We start from the raw sequence: 22,174 nt of genomic DNA, 5'->3' as shown, positions 1-22,174 counted from the left end.
AACTCCATCTCTGTCCCTAATTATAACACCCCATTTCTTCCAGCGTGTCCTCTTTCCATCTGGGTCCTGATTTTCCTCTCATCAACAAAGGGCAAAAATTTACCTGGAGAAATAGAGGTTGGCTTCCTGCTGCCTGTGGAGGAGGATATTTATTAATATATCAGAGCTTCAGAGGGCAACACACAGCAACTCAGCTGAGCATGAGTAAGACAAAACAGACACCTCCTTGACTTCAATCATGTCAGCAGAAAATGGCCTTCAAGGGTGAAAGGTTCAGGAGTGAAAACTGAGCCACAGAATTTCCTTGGTCATGGATCAGAAAGGAAATCAAATAAATGTTTAACAGCTTGGCTTATATAAACTGAGTTAACTCAGTGCTGTAAAGAGTTGGAAGGATGTGCTTCCCAGAGGTGAAGGTTCCTCAGTGTCAGCAACACCCAACTCTCTTCAAAAGATTAATGTTATTTTATATCTGTGATAATAAAAGAGGTCCTGTCGCTGTGGCATCAAGCCTGTATCCATGCTTCAGCAAAACACCCTGGAATTCCTGGGAAAATTCTTGGCAAGCTTAGTCTCTGAATCTGAGTAAGTTCAGGATATTCGTCTTCTGCCGATTCTAAATGATCTTCAAAGAAAGGGTTGAATCTAAATCTCCATTTTTCATCTAAAGCTTTGTTTCCTTTGGCATTTATTTGCATCTGTTTGGTGGCTTTTTTCATCTCCCCTGCTGTACACAGAAATTTCACAAGTGGCTTTACACTGCCATGCAGGAATTCTGGAGCCTTATTTGAATTACACTTTATTTACTAATTAGGATATGTTTAGCATTTTAAGCAAACATTCCACTTCTTTCCTATTTTTTTTTGAGAGACTGTTTTCTCTGGGGGGTTGCTTGAACTCTCTGTGTTGCTGTATCAAGTCTGGGGAGTACAGCACCATCCAGAAGCCTGAAAAATCCACCACAGCATCTGCTGCTTCCCTGGTGTTTTTGACAGAAGTAGCTGAACTTAGGCTGAAAATTTACCATCTTTTTAAGCACATTATAATGCAGTCTGTTATTAGCCCTTGGATCAGTTCAGGGCAATCAGAGTCATTAAACAATTTGGGTTGGAAGAGACCTGAAAGATCATCCAGTTCCACCCCCTGCCGTGGACAGGGACACCTTCCACTAGCCCAGGTTGCTCCAAGCCCCTTCCAGCCTGGCCTTGGACACTTCCAGGGATCCAGGGGCAGCCACAGCTTCTCTGGGCAACCTGTGCCAGGGCCTCCCCACCCTCACGGGGGAGGAATTCTTTCCTAATATCCCATCTACAGCAAACTTCCAGGGAGGAGGAGAAGACACCAAGTTGGCTCTGTGATGTCACTGAACACATCCAGTTTTCAGGACTCCTTTCATCCTCCAGCTGCTTCCAAAACCACAGGTGAAACAGCATCAAGGTTTTGATTTTTAGGGATTACTGGAAACATGGGAAAATTCAGAGGGACTTGGGGGCTGCTAACCTAGACAAAAAGAGGTGGCTGATAAGGAAAGACATGAGCAAAGCCAAAACCATGAGAGTGGCAACATATTGTGCTGAGAATCCACTCCAGACCTGGCACTCAGAGACAAATGGTAGAGAGAAGGAGCCAGTGCTCTCATCCATCCTGGTGACAGTATCTGTGCAGGCAGCACTGCTCAGCTGAGGAAGCTTTGTGCATTTGTCATAGTAACTGTCCCCAGAATTTGCTGTACACTGCTCAGCCTGGAATCTACACGTTCCCCTGAGAAACAGAGATAAATGCACAATTCAGAGGAAACTGGAGTGCTGGACAGTGAGGGAGGCAGAAAACAGCTGTTCAAGCAGCAAATCAGCTCTGCAATTAAAATACAGGCAAATGCAGTGGTGCAAGAGGGCAAAAACCTTCTGTCTCCACCATCCCTGGTGCTGGACCTGTGAGCAGGAGGGAGGAATGATGCATTGAAGGACAGCACAACTCCTTTTTCCATGACAGGCTGTTCCTCAGGGGCCTTTGTGCTCTTCCAATGACACCCAGCAGCCTCACTCCCAGCAAGGAGTTTATCCCTGGAGATGGGGACAGAGGCATGGACACCTCCAGAAGTCACCACACACCTGCTGGGGAGCACGGGCTGATCTGACTCCTATTGGCAAGAAAATGTGTTGGACCCACCCCAAATCCAAAGGGAGGTTATAAAAAAAGAGGGAGAGAGACTTTGGACAAATGGAGTGATAGAAAAGGGGGAATGGTTTAAAACTAAAAGAGGGGAGATTTATATTAGCTGTTAAGAGGAAATTCTTGGCTGTGAGGGTGACGAGGCCCTGGCACAGGTTGCCCAGAAAAGCTGTGGCTGCCCCTGGATCCCTGGAAGTGTCCAAGGCCAGGCTGGAAGGGGCTTGGAGCAACCTGGGCTAGTGGAAGGTGTCCCTGCCCATGGCAGGGGGTTGGAACTGGATGAGGTTTAACGTCCCTTCCAACCAAACCATTTTATGGTGATTCTATGATGATTCAAATTACCCTGCACGGAGCCCTCACAATATCCATGAACAGGTTCTCATCAAATCCATGTCTACTTTTACACTGGGGCAACTGGAGAAGTCTGGATTTGTGAATCTGGCACTATGGGATCCCCAGTATCCTCACAGAAGCTGAATGGGCTCCTCACTGTCCAGAACCCTATTTCCAGGGCAGGCAGAGCAGGCAGATCCATCAGTTTCTGGGGAAACATTTCCCTCTCTGAGTGTTTGAGGGTGGGAGAACTACAGGCAAGACAGCCTTTATCAAGTGGAATTGAGGCTGTGGTAAGGGAGAAAAAGGTATTTGAGGTTTCTTTTCCACCCTGAGCAAGCCTGAGGAGAATAATTTATCCCTGTCTGGTTTCCCAGGGATAAGCTGGAAAGAAGATGATTATCACTGCCTGCTCAGGTTCAGCACAACTGACTTGAACCAGGACTGATGTAGAAGTTTTAGAGTTTTATCAAAGGTAGTTATAAAACAGGCCTTGAGCAGAGCTCTCCAGCCACAAAGAGGAGTGGAAGGTGGGAATCTCTTGCCAGAGGATGCTCTGGAGTCGCCATCCAGAGCCACCAGCACTGGGGCACCAAAACTTGGAACAGTTTTTAAAACAACTCCTGTGCAGCTCCAGGCCCTGCTGTCATGGTTTCCTCTTCCAGGCATTCCCATGCTCAGCAAAGGGGTGACTTCTCCTCCTCTTCTTCCATCTGCTCAGACTGAACACTGATGATGTCCTCAGCTCTCCCCATCTGCCCCACTACACACCCACACCTTCCTGCTTCTTTGTGCTTTCCAGCTTCAGTCTCAAAACCCTCCTGGATTCCCCACAGAACCAGCAGACAGCCAGTTTTCCAGTAACCCTCCATCCCTGGATACCTTTAGGGATCAGCTCGGTTGGCATCAGTCAGGTGTTTCCTTGGTGAGGAGCTGACAGCCAGGCTCACACTCCTTTTCCCAGGAAGCTCATCATGAGGCTTTTCCCTCCTTGGTCCCAGCTTCCAGGAGCTTGTTCCTTTTCTCTCAGTGGTGCTCAAACAGCTGCTCTGAGCAGCTGCCCAGTTCCAAGGACGTCTCGTTTTCTCCGTGCGATTTCGGCTCCGATATCGCAACACGTGAATAATGTATCAGGGCTGGGAGACTTCCCTGTTCCCTGCCTTCTGAGCCTGATGCAATCAAAGGAATAGCCCAGGATGCTTTCCTTGCTCCTGGGTACCACCGCTGAGAAGCCTCTGATCGCTGTTAATCACGTTGGTTCAGCGAGGCCCGAATTCTGATGCAATTAACAGGGGAATAACTGAATTTGCTTTATTGCCTCTCCTCTGGGAACACACAAAATTCCCTCAAGGCCTGTCAAGGCCATGTGTAACTCCACAAGCTTAAACACTCTTCCACATACCCCCCTATCAGAAACTGAGAGAAGCTTTAATCACATTTTTCTCCCCAAACTGCAGCTTCAAGGCGACGTGGTGACCTATGGCTGGAAATATTTTTTTATAAAGGCTCTTGATTTATTTTGATTAAGATGGATAAGCCCATCTTGTATTCCCAGCAGAGAAGGGCACTTTAGGATTGATATGCATCACTGTTAGATGTGCCTGCAGTGGTATAATCACAATTTCCAAACACACTTTGAACAGCAGGAAGGAGAGGACTGGATGGAGGATGTTTAAACCCTTTCCTGATTGCAGGTCTCAGGGGGAGAATTGCTGCTTATTCAGCATTTTGGATGTTTGGTTTCCTCTCACTTTTTCCTTTTCCAATTTTATCTCCACTAATGGGAAAATAAGGATCAAGAGAAAACAGTGCTGGAAGAGTATGAACCTCACACCTCCGTCCCAGGGTGGGTAAGAAACATTCATTGCTGCATTCATTAGGTTTTGGCTGCTTGACTTTTATATTTTGTGGATGTTGTATGTGTATATACACAATCAAGTATGAGGAAAAGTGAGTGAACACAACAGGCTCTGTTTGACAAAATTCAGGAAACCTTCCACCAAAAAATCAAATCCTCTTCACTGTTCCTCCTGTAATTTTCAGTATTCCAGATGATCAGCCAGGAAGCTGATAGGCCTGAGCCATCCTGATTTGTCTAGACATGTACAAGCATCCAAAGGATTAAAATACAGTGGATAATTTGGATCCTACAATGTGCTATGGGCCAAATTCTCTGCAGCTGTTGCTCTCCTGAAAACCTGGGGTAGGTGCAGCTCTGCTGGCAGTGGGGAAGAGGAGGGTGAAAACCTCCTTCTAGATCTGACATGTCTAAAATGCAGATATTTAAGCCTGAGCTTCTTACCCCACATTCTCCTTCTATAGTCAATAAAGAGAAACAGGCACATCCAGAGGGAAATTTGCCTCACCCTAAAATAAGAGACTAAGGTCAATCTGAGCAAGACCCTTTGGAAGAGCATATTCAGAGCTGTGGGTCACAAAGGGATCCCAGGATGAGGAACTCAGGTGCAGTCACCTGACTTTTAGACACCTAAAATTAAGATACAAATCTCACTGTGACTTCATATCCTTGTCCCTCCCCATCACATCACATGAAGGGACCAGCCCCTCCTCTTCCATGTCACTGTGTCCCCACACCACAGGACTGGGAGGGTTGGAAAGGCACCATCCTTCCTCAGCTCTGAAGGGAATATCAGACTCTTTCTCCCTCCCAGGACCTGGGGCTAAGGAGGAAACCAACACCTCTGTGCTGAGGGTGGGTGGGTGCTCGGCTGCAGCAGGACAAGCACACACTGAGGGTTAATGGGAAGCAAATGACCTTCCTGGCCAATCTGAGCCTGATTCTCCCACCGGATCACTCCTCTAAAGCAATGGGATTTCACAAGTTGAGATCACTCCATGGTCCTCACTCACAGGACTTATGAAGAAACCAGTGTTTCCTCGAGAGCTCAGGTGTGGTTTTCATCACCTGACCCCGGGAGCAGGTTTATCAGATCATCTCAACGGCACAAGAAGCTGATTTTGGCTGAATCATACCCTGCCAAAAGGAGCTGTTTCCCACTGCACAATTGCAGCAGTGGCAGGTCTGACTCCCTCTCTGTGCACCGAGATGGTTTCAGCTGAGCTGGACTCATTACAGAGTCAGAGCAACTCCTGTGCTCTGCATTCTTTGTGCTCAGAGGCATCCACTGACAGTGCAGCTCTTTTCCCAGTACCAGGAAAATCACTTCACTTGTCAGCGAGACAGAGGCTTTTTGATCAACCCGAGACAGGGTGTCTCACAGTAAATACCTCTCTGCCTGCAGCAAGGTGAAATCTGCACTACTTCCTAGGCTTGATTTCCTTTGTTTTCCACCCTGAGGTTCTTCTTTTCACAAAGCAGATCCGAGAAGTGGGACAATTCACACTCTGCTGGAGCCCATTAGGGAACTTTTCAGCCCCCGCAAGTCTTTCCACGTTTATTTATTTCTTAATCATAGAGTGATTTGGGTTGGAAGGGACTGCAAAGATCATTTCATTCCAACCCTTCTGCCATGGGCAGGGACACCTTCCACTAGCCCAGGTTGCTCCAAGCCCCGTCCAACCTGGCCTTAAACACTTCCAGGGATCCAGGGGCAGCCACAGCTTCTCTGGGCAACCTGTGCCAGGGCCTCACCACCCTCACAGCCAAGAATTCCTTCCTAATATCCCATCTATCCCTGCTCTCTGGCATTGGGAAGCCATTCCCCCTTATCCTGTCCCTCCATCCCTCATCCAAAGTCCCTCTCCAGCTCTCCTGGAGCCCCTTTAGGCCCTGGAAGGGACTCTCAGCTCTCTCTGGATCCTTCTCTTCTCCAGGGGAACCCCCCCAGCTCTCCCAGCCTGGCTCCAGAGCAGAGGGGCTCCAGCCCTTGGAACATCCCCGTGGCCTCCTCTGGACTCTCTCCAACAATTCCACATCTTTCCTGTGTTTGGAGTCCCAGAGCTGGAGGCAGCACTGCAGGTGGGGTCCCACCAGAGCAGAGTAAAGGGGGAGAACCCCCTCCCTTGCCCTGCTGCCCACTCTGCTTTTGGTGCAGCCCAGGACACTTTTGGCTTCCTGGGCTGCAAGGGCACGTTGCTGGGTCATGTCCAGCTTGTCCCCTGACACATCCAATCTTCAACACCCCCTCGATCTGCAGAAAGGAATGAGAGCCCAAGGGAATAACCTTTGCTGTACAACATCTCTCTTGCATTTGTCCCTAGAAGTGCTCATGGCATTTCTGTGAAAATTCCAGTAGTCAGACCCTTGATCTCAGTTCCACACCTGGGAAACAGTCCTGTCCACAGCATCCCGGGATTTGGAACGTTTTGTCTCAGGAATGGAGAAGAAAAGTGGAGCAGAGTAGATGACACCAACCTGTGAGACACCCGTTACTGTGTTGTTCTCCTAAATGAGCCATTTCAAAACAAAAGGAAAAGGAGCATTCTTAAAGAGTTCAGATGTTTTGATGACATTTCTGAAAGAAAATGTTTCCTCCCACACAAGCTTTTCACTTGGAAAATTTCCTTAATTGCTCTTTTGTTATCTTAATTCCCAAACTTTGATCAGAGCACTTTGATTCAAATGAAATGTTTTGTTCCCAGGGTTGCCAGTAGCTCAAAACATTGCTTTCCCTAATTACTCTGATTGCAGAGTCAGGGCAATTTGCCTGCCTTGTACAGGGGGTATCAAATGGCTGAGTCAAGAGCTGAGACATCCAGGTCACCTCGACTTCCTGACCAGGAGAAGAGCAAAATCTGCCTCTGGAAAGGATGTTCCTGTGGGACAGGCCATGGAGATGGACTTCAGAGTCAGGATTGGATTCCAGCTTTTCCCTCAGATGCCTCTATTTGAGCTCCTCACCCCATATTAAATCAGTCAGTGGGATAATTCACCTCATCCTTAAGGGGATATATAAATAATTCAAAAATATTGCTCCCTAAACGTACCAACTTCTCACCTAAATCCATTATCAGAGCCCAGGGACGTAATTTAGTTGCCTAAAATCAGGCTTCTAGTGCCATTTGAGACCCACTGTGTGTTCAGCCACCACTTCAGAAGGCACTGAGAGCACCTTGTAGGTCCTGCCAGCCCCACACAGGTATAAAATACCCCAGGTCATGTAAAAAGGCACCAAACACGTTCAGTCAACTGAATAGAGCAGAGCACAAATTGTAAGACACAGAGACAACATTAATTCTCTGAAGAGTTTGCTCCAATAAATGAATCACCCTCACCTCTAATATCTTTCTCCTTGTTTTGTTGTGCTCTTGTCTAAAGAGCCCATTTAGCATCCAACCCCTTCCTCCCAGTCCTTTTAAAGACTGCAATCAATCCCCTCTGGATTGTGAGAGTTCCTGAGGTCTTTCCTGCAAGATCTGCTTCCAACTGTGAAATAATTTCCATGGGAAGCAGTGATAGGCACAGTGGGGCAAAAATAATTTGGATGGAAACTGTTTCTCAAAGAGAAATCATTCCCAGTCAATGAACACAATCCACAGGACCTGGAATTGCAAGTGTACAATAAAGCCCTCTTAAAAACCAATTTCTGCCTCTTCATAGCCTCATTTACAGAACTGAATGTCCCTGTTGCATTCAGGAATGGATGTATTTCCACGAGATGAAGGGAGTTTCCTCTTACCTCACATCTCTTGGCCACCACAAGGCAAACATTCAAGGTGAGCTCACTAAAGGAGTTTTTGGTGCCTTCCACACTGAGCAAAACTGTTGGCACGTGGACTCTTGAGTTCCCTGGATGCCAAGAGCACAGGGAAAGGGAGCTCTGCTTAACCAGCCAAACAAACAAATGAAGGGAAAGCAATTTAAGTCGACCGCGCTGATGACTTTTATTGCCCTGCTCTCAACCTCCACAGCTTCCAACAGGAGGAACAGAGAGACTTTTAGCACGGTGTCAGCTAATGCAGGGAAGTCATTATGTTAATGAACAAGACAAACAGACTTGGGAGGCAGGGGAATCAGCTCATGCAATCCATCGGGGCACACTTATCAGGGCACAGGTGGCAAATGTCCTCGTGTGGGGGATCTGCAGCACCATCTCGGGAACGGGGAAGGCAAGAAGTGTTTGCTGCTCTGGAAAGAAAAGAGAAAACAGGAAGAAAAAAATAAAAGAAAGAGAAAAGTAAAAGTTAAAGATTGTACAGTACCTGGCCAGAGATCTGTAAAACATAAAATTCATGGGCCAACTTCTAAATCTGAAAGTCATAAACCTACTAATCATAGAACCACAGAATGGTTTGGGTTGGAAGGGACCTTAAAGCTCATCTCATTCCAACTCCTGCATGGGCAGGGACACCTTCCACTAGTCCAGGTTGCTCCAAGCCCCATCCAGCCTGGCCTTGGACTCTTCCAGGGATCCAGGGGCAGCCACAGCTTCTCTGGGCAACCTGTGCCAGGGCCTCCCCACGCTCACAGGAAAAAAATACTTCTGTAATATATCCTAAATTTCCTCTCTTTCAGTTTGAACCCACTACTCCTTGTCCTATCACCACAATTCCTGTCCCTCTCCAGCTTCCCTCTAGGCCCCTGCAGATAGTGGAAGGTGCTGTGATGTCTCCACACGACCTTCTCTTCTCCAGGTTGAGCAGCCCCAACTTTCTCAGCCTGTCTCCATAGGGCAGGTGCTCCTGCCTCCTGTATGTGGCTAAAAAATATCACCAAAAAATGAGCCAGGCTCTGGAAGTTTCTGCTTCTCTTGACTGATGCAGAAAGAGCCTGGATGACTCATTTAAAATTATCTGTTATCTTTTAAACATCTGATGTTGGACAAAAAGTATTCTTCCCCTTCTTGTTTCAGTAGGAAAAATAGGATGGGCAGAGAAAATGATGGCCCTGTACCACAGGCTGCTTAACCTGACTTAGGAGTCTGAGGATCTTACTGGTTTTCTAACTGACCCTTTTGTTCGTTTATTTTTGTTTCAAGGAAACATTTTCCAGCTGAAGATGTCCTTGCTTTTTGCAGGGGGGTTGGACTAGATGAGTTTTAAGGGTCCAGACCCAAACTCTTCTATGACTCTGTGATTTAGCTCCAAAATCAATGCTCAGTAGCCTTCCCCCATCAGGCAGCTCTTCCCTCTCCTCTCTGCTTGCAGGACTGAGGAAACCACTCTTCTCCAAAGCAAGAGCATTTCATCAACCCTCTACTTCCCTCTTTGTCGAGTCTCCCAGTAAATGGGATCCAGAGGTGGCTGAAAATCATCTTTCTCCCAGCCTGACCCTCCACAGCAGGCATCACATCCATTCCAGTTCCCTGGTAGGAGGACTCTGTGCCAGGCCTTGCCCTTCCCTCCTGCCAGCCTGTGCCACCCACAGAGAGCCCAAGGAACAGACCGTGATGACAACATCTTAACAAACTGCTTTTCCCCAGTGGGATTCACTTGGATGGAGGGTGCCTGCACATCTCTTTGGTTTTTATTTTGCAGAGGAGGCTTTCAGGGCGTCCTGGACCCCTCTGGCCAAACCTGCTGCCTGGGGGCAGCAAAAGCCAAGCCAGGAATGAGTCAGGGTGGAGTATTTTAAGTGCATGAAAACTATTTTTGCCATGGACTAAAAGGTACACCGTTGGTTCTACTTTTTAATGCAACTGGCAGTGCATCAGGGTGAAAAAAAATGCAATATTTTAGTGGGTGACAAGTTATGGAAGGATCTCTCAGTGTCCAGTTCATGGGTGTGATCTTGCCTTGTGCCAATGTGAGTTGTGTTAAACTCTTCCCTTGGTTCACAATTTCTTCCTGCTGAAAGCTCACCTGTGACAAGGCACCATTGTTCAGCTGAGAGATGGCAATTTGTCCCTGGATTGGGCACAAAGGTTGTGCTGTTCAGATCATTGGAATTAAAGCTATTAAATGTCCTTATTAAATCCCCTTCCTCGTGCCTGTGCAGGCATAGGAATGCAGGAACAAGCATGAGAAATAGCTGGTTCTTATAAACCTTAATGATGGTGGCATGATTGAGATGAGTCATTTTAAACCCAGAAATGCAAATTTATGTGTCACTCCTCCCCTAATCTCAGGCTGTTGACTGAGGTGTGACTTTTCACAAGGGCATGTAGTGATAGGATGAGGAGTAATGGCTTTATACTGAAAGAGGGTTGATTTGCATGATATACTAAGGAAGAAATTATTTCCTGTGAGGGTGGGGAGGCCCTGGCACAGGTTGCCCAGAGAAACTGTGGCTGCCCCATCCCTGGAAGTGTTCAAGGCCAGGTTGGACGAGGTTTGGAGCTACTTGGGCTTGTGGAAGGTGTCCCTGCCCACAACAGGGGGACTGTAACTGGAAGATCTTTAAAGATCCTTCCAGCACAAGCCACCTATGATTTTAGGATTCTGGATCCTAGGATTTGACCCGTTTGTTGGGAAAGTCTCAAAAACCTTTCTAGACTCGTGGTGCCACTGGACAATGCTGGTTTCAGAAGCAGATATATCTTAACCAAGCTGGTACCTGGGATTGGGACAGATTTGAGACCTATTTCTGTAAAGAAAATGGACTATACTGCTATGGGGTGCCTTGGCCATCATCTGCTCACCTGGAGGCTGGGTGGTCCTGGGACCACCAGAATAACTGAGGAGACCTTAGAAACACCTTGTTTTTTCAAGTTAAATAAGAAGACAAAGCAAATTAAAGGAATTAAAAAACACGTCAGAGCAGCACTGAGCTTGGGTGAGGCATCCAACCGCTGCTCGTGGATGAGCTGATGCTAAACACTAAGCCACAGGCAAGGAATGGTTTGGAAAGACTTCCACTAACAGACAGGAGAGGAGAAAAGGGGATAGTTGTCTTCCTGCCAGCACATCAACCTGTGCTCCAGGTGCTCTAAGGCTGCCACGTTTAGGAGAACACCACCTACTAACCCAGGTGGTTTTAGAGGTGCAAAATGTTATGTGAGGACCTGGTTTAAAGTTCATTTGTCCCCAGTGTTCCTGGATGGAGGAGGAGATCCCCCTGCACAGCTCCACGTGGTGCTGGGGGAAGGTCTTCACAGGGCCAGGGCAGTCCAACCAGACATGACACAGCCAGGACATTAATCCTGGGCACAGAGCCTCAAGTGAGGGACACACATGTGCTCTTTCTTCCTCCTGAGGAGGACCACACCATGCAGAGGCCCCTCCTTGCTGGGTTCAGCACCCATCAAGGTTTGGATGCACTTCCCTGTCCCTCCAGAGTGACCCATGAGGACACCCCAACACTCAGAATTCACACTTGGCAAAGAACTTGTGGTGACATCGCCCCAGGGAAACAACCCAATCCAGGAATGACTTGGGTGACACCAGGCAGCTCAGCTTCCACCCCAGTGATAAATGCTCCTTGTTTGGGCAGGATGGATGGATGGGAGCTGGGATTTCCTGGACTAATATAAGATGTGAAAAATCGATCACACTGAGGGTTTTTAAGCTATCAAGAAAATGCATTGGGAGGTTTCTGCTGTCTGGGCGGAAGAAAAAGGGGTTGTAGGGGTTGGTCATGATGGATTTCAAACATACTCAGAACTGAAATGAGGGCTCTGCTAGTGTTCATTATCCAGAGAACAACAGCAAGGGATGAATAACTGAGGAGAGCTTAGAAACACCTTGGTTTTTCAAGTTAAATAAGCAGACAAAGCAAATTAAAGGAATTAAAAATCATGTTGTTCTTGGGGTCGTGGATTAGGGCAAGAAGTTGACTGTGGCCACTGCAATTTTAACTTGAGAGATGTTTTTCCTGTGAATCACCACAGCATTCCCAGCTCCAGGGATGCTGCTACAGTGGCATGTGCTCTTTTGTCAGGAGTGTGTCTCGAAGCCACCAACTCCTCGCTGAAAGGTAGAACTGCTGTGATCATCTGCAGAAAATACTGACACTTGCCTGCAGACACTGTCATGGATCGAGGCCTCACTGATCCAGGCACAAAGTGCACGAGGCAACAGACAATTCCTGCCCCAAAAATCTCCCAATCCAACTATAGGGTGGAAAATTTGAGAGGAGCATGTTCTTCTTTTAGAGACTGGAAAGTGAGGCACAGATGGAGTGTAGGGTTCCCCCAAGGTCACTTAGGGAGTCAGTAGCAGAACACTGGAGTAAATCCAGATCTCCTGAAATGTGCTGAATTCCAGAAACCTTTAATATATCCATCTTCCCAGACACCTCACAGACATGAAACAGGGGGAGACATTCATGCTTTGAAAATGCAGCTGAGTTTCTCTTCTCATGATGGGAGTTGAACTCAATGATCCCTGTGGGTCCCTTCCAACTCAGAATATTCTGGGATTCTGAGGCTTCCAGGAAAGAGCAGGACAGCAGAAATTTGTGTTGCAGCTCTGCGGCCCAGGTTTGGCTTGGAGGACAGATTTTACATGTTAGGGAAGAGCCTGCACTCAGAGGGGAGGTGAAGGCTGCAAACAACGAGCTCAACCTCAGAAACAAGAACAATTTTATAGAGCACAAAACTAAACTCATATGAGGGAAACTGGGCTATTGCAAGGCAAAATTTCAGCTGTGACACATCAACATAAAACAGATGCTAAAGACCAGAAAAGCTGTCACTTCATGGGTGCAGAGAAAGAACTCGAGTACCATTATTTCTGCTTGACTTGAGCCTGACAACACAATTTTCTCCACCCGCTTGTTAATGCCAACAGAGAGAGGGGCCAACCACTGACACACACCAGCAATGGCAATAAAAAGCACAGTGGCTTGGCTTGCAGAGAGCTTTCTGAGAGCTCCTAATAATTGAGAAGCTGCTGCTATTATCACACAGCCTCTGAATGTTGGCCTTTAAATAGAGGGAGTGAACTGCGAGGGAGCCCTGTCGTCTTTATGGCAGCAATAACATTCCCATTTCTAATCCATCATCATTTTAAAAGAGAAAGTCTCCCAGCTTTGAGGGAGTTTGACACTCTCCCATTCCTTTCACACTGAAAATTGCCTTTTACCTTGTGGCAATTTGCAGGTGGTTCCATCCCAGGGGGGTGTGACAGTCCATAGGCTGTGGTGCACTGAACCCTAAAATGACCCAGCAAAAGACAGATGACAGAATCCCAGAATGGTTTGGGTTAGAAGGGACCTTAAAGATCAACTCCTCCCAACCCCCTGCCATGGGCAGGGACACCTTCCACTAGCCCAGGTTGCTCCAAGCCCCGTCCAACCTGGCCTTGGACACTTCCAGGGATGGGGCAGCCACAGCTTCCCTGGGTAACCTGTTCCTGTTCTCTGGATCTGGGGCTGGTGGGCTAAATCCAAATAGTTAATGCCTCAGCCCATCCCTCAGAAAATCACCCTCAGGGACCTCCACTCACAACCTCCATCTCCTCAGACCCTCCTTTTTTCCCTTTGCCTCCCAGCTGATGCAGCCCCAGGAAGGTCAAGACCAGCTCTCCCGAGTCATCGGGAGGAGTGGATCAGCTCTGCAAACCTGAACATGCATTCCAGGAGCTGTATCCATACCCAGCTGATGAAGAGGGAAAAGGAGCTTGTTTCAACTTAACCCAGCACCTTGGCTTTTCCAATTAGTGTGCCACAGTCCAGATGTTTAGGAGGTCCCACCTCAGGCAGGATAAATGTCAGTAATCACAGGGACATACTGGCAATCTGGGCTGCTTTTTATTCTGCTTGAAAGGGGGAAAAGTGTGACAAACATGCAAATGGAACACAGGTCTCTCTAAGAAGTCATTTACATGGCCCGAAGGTCACAATTTGCAGCTGTTTTTAAAAATCTGCTGGGGAAAAAGAAAGAAAACAGGAAAAGATGGAGAAGATAACCACAAGGATGGTTCATAGATGTGAGAAAACTCCTTACAGGACTTGGACAACTTGATCCCTGCCCATGGTAGGGGGATGGAATTAGATGATCTTTAAGGTCCCTGCCAGCCCAAACTATTCTATGAATATTTAAGAGCTGAATTTTCTCAGTTAACAGAAGAAAAAGTTGAAGGAGACTTGCCCAAGGTGTGTAAATGTCTGTGGGGGATGTAACCCCAGGTCCTGGTGGGCTGCTTAGCAGGACCAAAATTAAAGAGTGGAAACTAAAGCTGGACAAATTTAATCTGGAAATCAGAAACACACGAGGGGAATGGAGCAGGACTTGACAAAAGAGTGGGTTCTTCCTTTGTGACAGCTGCAGGTGCAGACAGCTGAGTGCCAAATAAATACACACAGCTTAGGGGTCAGTTAAACACAGTTTAAACAGAAGCAAGAAGGGGAAGAGCAATGAGTGCTTCACACAGCCCAGATGTTGCAGCAGCACCTCCACCTTTGGCTCATGGAAGAGGCACCAAACCTTTGAGACCAATTTTTTTTTTCCTAAAATACCAAGAACCTTTCCCTGGTCACTGGGTTACAAACACATTTCTGTGCTCGCATCAGGAATAACCTGGTGAACTGCTCCACCCTCCATTTATATCCTTCACTTGCTGTTCAGTATTCTTTGCATAAACCCCCTGCCATGGGAGGCTTCTACCTTTCCAAATATTTATGTGGGTGTCCTCACCAGATGATCTGAACATTTAGTTGTCTTTAAACAACCCACCCTTAGGTGAAGCTGCTTTTGTTTCTGGCCATGAAGAACACCTGGAGCAGGATGTAAAGTGGGCTAGAGCTTATGCCATAACAACATAAAATTGTAGTTTTAAAGACCTTGGGTAGCCTGCATTCCTATTTTATTCTTTTCACAAGAAACCAGGTCAATTGTCTTTCATGCTGCAGAGATTTCACGCAAAACAGAAAGAAAAAGAAATAAAAGAAATTATGTTGTAAATATACTTAGTGCACCTGACTGTGAAGTTTCCTTATGTCCTTCCTCTGGGGAAAAGCACCACAACCTGGTCCCAGTACTCAGGATGTGGTCAGCTAATACAGGCACTGCTAAAGCCCTGCTGAGGCAAATGTTTATTACAGCTTCACACAAATACTCACACTCACACCCCACTGCTCTGTGGCTGCCTACAGTTGGGCTCCTAAAGTCATCCATGTGCCCTGTCTTGGGGCAAACTCAAGAAAAGTGTGTCAAAAATGAAATAATGGTGGATTTGAGGCCTCCTGAGTTCTGGTGTAAAATGGTTCTTCAAATGGGTTTTATAAGCTAAGGGAGGAAGATCCAGCCTGGCCAAAGAGGGACAATACATGTCTCCAAAAAACCAAGAACCGGGTTTGATAGGAGACCTCACAACTACCTGATCCTCTGAGAGAACCAGGTGATATGAAATATGGGCAGTTCTGGGTTGAGAGCAGCCAAAATCAGCAGCTTCTCCAGTCTGAGTGCCCAAAGTCCATCACTGCCCTTTTCAACACCTCATCCTCAGGAAGTGCCCAAAGCCAGGTTGGATCAACCTGGTCCAGTGGAAGGTGTCCCTGCCCATGGCAAGGGGTTGAACTGGATGATCTTTAAGGTCCCTTCCAACCTAAACCATTCTGTGACTCTGCAAACCTAACATATTTTATTCCTTCCAATTCTCTGGTGCCCCTTTCTCTGGCTGGGTTTGGCCTCAGGATTCAAGTATCATCATCCACCTCCAAGGGCTCTTTACTTTGACACAGAGCAGCTTCAAACATCACAGAGCACATCTAAAACCAGACTGGCTCCTTCAGACAAGAAGGGCTGTTCTTGCCTTACTGAGAAATCAAAGCTCTGAGCAAGGAAAGGAAGGGAAAACAGCATGCTGAGCTCCAGGACACAAGAGACACACTGGATATTCCCTTCTGGATGCTGAGAAGAGCAAACAAAAGGCAATATCCAAAAGGAAATTCTCCTCCAAAGGACTAAAAGCCTTTCATATTAAAGCATCTGAAGTTTTCAGGCTTTAAATCAACTTTTCATTGCCAAAGGCTCAGGCCAGATGCTCCCATGGCAGGGCTTGGAATGAGATGATCTTTAAGGTCCTTTCCAATCTAAACCATTCTGTGATTCTTGAAGTGGCTTCCTACCCTCTGGTGCTGGTGTAGGCTTTTCTTGGCTCATGGAAGAGTCACCAAAGCTTTGAGACCAATTTTTCCTTGGAGGCAAAGAGTCCCTGCACTGGTGTGACAGCGGCTTGATCCCACTGCAGATCCCACCCAGCACCAAGGAAAGCACTATTTGAGGTTGGGGTTTTGGAGAAGCAGATGCCAAATGCCATGGATTTAGAGCTCCTAATCCTTGTAAGTCTCTGCAGCCCCCCTGCATGTCCTTCACTTAGCAAGACAGCGAAATCTAATCCTGTTGGGTCACAGTTCAGGTATGAAAATAAGAGGTGAAAAGCAGCATAAATGTTGGATACAGCGCTGGATCAGGATTGGTGGCAAACAGGAGGGTGTTCAGGCTCCAGCCCTTCACTACTGACACCAAGGGGGACACAAATGTCACACACTGCAAGACAAATTTCCTGTGGGGTGTTCATGGTACCCACCAGGTCTCCTCCACTGGTGATGTGACAGCACAAGGTCAGACAAGACTTATCATTTTAACTGTTGGATTCAATGATCTTCGAGGTCTTTTCTAGCTTTGATTGTTCTGTGATCCCATGATTTTCCAAACCAGCCTGTCACAGTCAATCAAAGCCAAAAGCAGGGCTCAGATTTTTCTGTGTGTGGTTGGTTGCTTATTCTGAGTTGTTTTACTTTTTCGCCCTTTCCTGTTCCTCTCAAACTCTGAATTTTCACACATCAACCCTCGAGGGAGCTCAAGTGAGGAAGGGTTTGTTCCCAGGATCAAGCCCCCGTGACCCTGCCTGGCTCACACGCCCCCATCCATCTCACTCCAGTGTTACCTCCCACCCCTTCCCACCCACCTTCCCCTGCCTGCGGCAGCAGCACCGGGGAGAAAATCTGCAGAGCTTCATCCCTGCTCTTCTCCCTCCCCTCCCCCTGTAAATTCCCTGCCAAAAGCCCGAGGTTTGTGTCCTCCTCTTTGGATGCTCCCTGCCCCCTCCAAGAGCAGAGACTGGGTTTGCTGGGCTGCTCCCCCTTCCCCAGCGATCCCTCTTTCCCACACACACGGGGTCACCCTCCCCTCTCCATTTCTCGTTTCTCTTTGAGCAGACAATAAAGGAACATTTCCTTCGTGAGAAGTTTGAGGAATTTTCTGCCTTTTCTGGTTTGAAACTCCGCAGGTTGTGCCTGTCCTGCTTCCTCCATCACCACCTAATGGCGTGTGAGGAAACAGCACTTGGATCCCAATGAATTCTGTATAACTGGTGTTCTGGGAGCAGATTCCCATGGAGACACTTAGGACACCGTATGTGCAGCTCTGCCACCCTGGATTTACCCCACAGAACAGCCCCTGTGCTCGTCCCCCTGCCAAAATATCCCTCACCACTCCACGGGCAGAGCAGACTTCTCCCAGGGACACAATTCAGACACCAAAAAGTTGTAATTTCCATTTTACTGTAGGGAACAGAGACCCAGAAGGGCAAAATGAGCAAAGGGTGGAGTGTGAGGAGGAATTAACTCATTGCAGAAGCAAACAGAGCTCCTTCCCTGCTCCACTGGTGTGTGTTCCTGCTTCCACTGGTGTTCTGGGACCAGTCCAGGACTGCTGAGCACAGCCAGGACCTTCAAACAGATTTGTACAGACATTAGATGGCACTGGGCAATTTAAATCCTGCCTCTCCCTTACACCAAGGCAAAGCCACCAATCCTAAGGTCCAGTTTTATGCAGGTCTTCACCTTGATCACAAGGAGTCACCTTCTCTGCCCTCACTTGCCATGAGCAAGGCATCTAAGCTTGACCTACTTGACCTTTTTTTTTCCCCAAAATACTGCTCTTTTTTCTATTCTCTAAAAGTCCAACTCCAAACCCACTCAGAATACAACTTCTCTGACCTTTTCCTGCAGACAGCTGTGATGCTCCGTGGTTTGTGTGACCTCCAACTTTTACTGCATCAGTAAATCCTGCACTGGGGTTCAGGATTTTTGGTGAGGGGAGGTATTTAGTGCTCTAAAATGAGAAACTTGAGTGGAAGTTTAACACCACACAGCCTGTCTGGGTTAGCAATGGAAGCCTGATCAAGAAGAGACACGGAGATTTGTCTCCAGGTGGGACAGGACTTGTATTATGGAGAAATACAAAGCCAGAAGTTATTTGTCTTGGCCCTTTCTCACCACAAACCAGTGTAAGAAGGTATTTTTTTAGGAATAGGAGTTAAGCCTAACTCAGGAGTGACCCATTTGCTCAGCAAAATGTAGACAGACAAGGCTGTGCCCAAGCATTCCTGACCCAACACAACCCCACACCTTGCCTGGAAAGATGGATATTTGTCCAGAAAGGCAGATATTTGTCACCCTGCTTTGAGTGTCAGGACCAGTCACCAGCTCCCTGGACATCTGGGGTGCTCCTTGGCATTCCCAAATAGATCCCAACCTCTGGAAAGCACAAGGACAGCCGTGCCTGGCTGATGGGCAGCTCAGATTTGCTCTTTGGGGATGTAACAAAACACTGTCTTCCTCCTCAATGTGCACAGCAACTAATTAGAGCATCTCCCCTCCAGAGATTGCCCAGGCTTAAACATTTCCCTGGATTTTAAACAAAAATGTCTCTTGGCACAGGCAGGCACCATAAAAAGCTGCTGACAGGTCTGCCAGAGCTGAAAGCCACTGGCACTGCAGCTAAAAATCAGGATATGTGGCATGTCAAGGATGTCTTGTCCCTTAAAGGGTGAAACACACGGAGGGAGCTTGTTCCAAGCCTCATCCCAGGCTTGCCAAGAGGGAAATCATCCCTCCTTAAGAGCTCAAATCCATCACACGGGGGCAATGGAAACTCAGTGCTCTGCTCCACCACCCTCCAGTCCCAGGATGATCCCAGAGGTGGGAGGAAAGAGTCAGGAGAAGGAAACAGGGCTCCCAGTTCAGGGCACAGTGGTGGGGGAGAGGAATTGATTTTTTTTCATCAGGAACTGCAGTGATGGGACGAGGAGGAATTGGGACATATTGAAAGAGGGGGAATTTAGGTGAGATATCAGGAAGAAATTTTTTACTGGGAGGGTGGTTGGACACTGGCACAGGTCGCCCAGGGAGGCTGTGAATGCTCCAGCCCTGGTAGTGTTCAGGTTGGATAAGGCCTTGAGTGACCTGGTCTAGTGGGAGGTGTCCCTGCCCATGGCAAAGGGTTGGGACTGGATGGTCTTTAAGGTCCATTCCAACCCCTTATGATTCTAACTGGGAGCACAAATGAGCATCCTGAACAAAAATGTGACTTTACCCATTTTTAACTGCTCAGGGAGGACCTTCTGACTCTCCACAACTCCCTGGAAGGAGGTTGGAGCCAGGTGGGGGTCTGGCTCTTGCCCCAGGTAACAGCAACAGGACAGGAGGAAACAGCTTCAAGTTGCACCAGGGGAGGTTTAGGGTTGATATTGGGAAAATTTCTTCACTGAAAGGGTGGTCAGGCATTGGAACAGGCTGCCCAGGGAGGTGGTGGGGTCACCATCCCTGGTGTTCAAGGACAGGCTGGATGTGGCACCCAGTGCCACGGTTCAGGTGACAAGGTGGTGATGGGTCAAAGGTTGGACTCTATGATCTCAGAGGTCTTTTCCAACCTCAGCAATTCTGTGATACTTCAGCAAAAGGCTTCTGCTTTTATTCCAACCTCTCTACATCTCCAGTAAGAGAAATTTAGTTTATGCATTAAAAGCGTTTATGGTGCTTTGCATCATCCTTGCTAATGCAGAGGGGTCTGGTCCTACACCCACAAACAAGGTTAAATTTGCTTTCTCCTAACACCCAGTTTCACAGCTCTAGTTGCCTTTTCATCAGGACTTTGAATTACAAGTCCCTGTGATTGACAGGCAGGGAAGGAGCAGGTTTTCTCTGTAGGGTCAGGGCTGACGTGGGTATTTGCTCCTCACTTGTTGGGAACACAGAAGGAAAACAAGCACCACATTTACTTTGGTCACATAAAAAACTGTCCCAGTTCTCCCCTGCTGCTGCAGAGCAAAGAGAAGGGGAAGTACCAGCACCCTGATACCTTTTATATCCCCTTTTTACAGATAAAACTGACAGTGAAAACCTTCTAGTTGCTAACAGCATAGGAATTTTGGTCACCTCGGGGCCCATCATGCTTGAGCTCAGCTTTGCACTGTTACAGTGGGAATTTACACCCCTATCACCAAAGTTTCCATGGGCTGCTGGAGCCCCTGGCACAGTTTAAGCCACTTTCTAGGCTGTTCAGGTTTTTAGCTGCCCAAAGGAATGCTGGGATTGGAGTTCAGCACATCCCTCACAGCCGGGCTTGGGGATGAGAAGCAGATGTGATGGATGAGGTGAGGATTTGACCTGGCAGCTCCTGTTCTCCCCAGCATCACAGGGATCCTCACACCAGCTTTGAGTCCTTGCCCACCCACAGCTAAGCCAGGTTTACACATGGAATCCAGCTGAGCACACCCTGCTGTCCCCTCCCTCAACACAAACCTCCTGAGCCTCATCCTAGGGCAGGCTCTGTTCTCCTGAATCCGTATCGAATCCCCAGGATATCCCTCCTGGCCTCCAGCTGCCTTTTCAGAAGGATGTTGGTGCCTTGTAAATCCTGTGTGACACCTGCCAGTCCCATATAAATGTCTCAGATACCATCTCAAATGGTATTTGACAGCTTTTTATAGGAGTTGAATCACACCTGAGATGTGCAGGATAAGGGAGCTGAGGTGCCACTGGGGTCTGTTTGTCTCCTGTAAAAGGAGTCCTGCGTGAACTGGTTTAGATTTGAAGTTTAATATTTACATGTCAGGGAAGGTTAATCCTCTGCTGCAAATTTTGGGGTTGTTCAGCCTCAATAAGAGAAAGCTCTGGGGGATTTATTAATGTCTACAAGCACCTGATGTGGGAGGAGGGAAGAAGATGGAACCAGGCTCTTCTTGGAGCAGGACAGGAGGCAACAGGCTCAATCCAAAATATGGGGAATTCCACTGGAACATAAGAATAAACCTCTTCACTGTGGGAGTGCTCAAATCCTGGAGAAGGCAGTCCAGAGGGGTTGTGGAGTTTCCATCCTTGGAGATTTTCCAAACCTGACAGTGAACATCCTGCTCTCGTTCATCCTGGTTTCATCAAGGGGGGGAGTGGACTAGAGACCTCCAGAGATCCTTCCCAGCACAGTTATCCTGTGGCTCTGTGCATCCCAGGCATTCCTAGGGCATGGCCAGAGACCACAGGCAAGTGTCCAAAGTCTTCCAACTCCACCTGACATAATTTCTGATGAAGGAAGAGGCCAGACTCAGGCAAATAAAGCAGGTCTGACCTTAAAAGCAGCTCAGTGCCTCAGTGACCATTTGCTTCTATTAAACTAAATTAAACTAAACTAATTAAAACAGAGTCCTCTGAAGCCCTCTGTGGTCACCTTTATTCATCAGGTCTTCTCTGCCCACTGTTAACAATCAAGCAAAGAACGTGACCAAAGAGAACAGGAGCAGCAGAGCAGAAGTTGTGAGAGACCCAGAACTTCTGGGCACCTGGGTAAGGTTAAACACAGATAAACGAGAGGGGGGTGAGGCCCTGGCAAAGAAATTGTGGATGTTTCATCCCTGGAAGTGTCCAAGGCCAGGCTGGACAGGGCTTGGAGCAACCTGGGCTAGTGGAAGGTGTCCCTGCTCATGGCAGGGGGTAGAATGAGATGGGCTTTAAGGTCCTTTCCAACACAAACCATTCTGGGATTCTGTGATTAAGATATGATATGTAGAAAGGTGTTTATTCAACTCTCTTCTCCAAGTCTCAAACAATATTCAGTTTTACTGAATATTGTTACTTTATTCCGAA

This window comes from Neopelma chrysocephalum, unplaced genomic scaffold (genome assembly GCF_003984885.1).
Source record: "Neopelma chrysocephalum unplaced genomic scaffold, ASM398488v2 Primary Assembly neopelma1_101, whole genome shotgun sequence".
Lineage (NCBI taxonomy): Eukaryota > Metazoa > Chordata > Aves > Passeriformes > Pipridae > Neopelma > Neopelma chrysocephalum.
Note: the sequence above shows the minus strand (reverse complement) of the source record.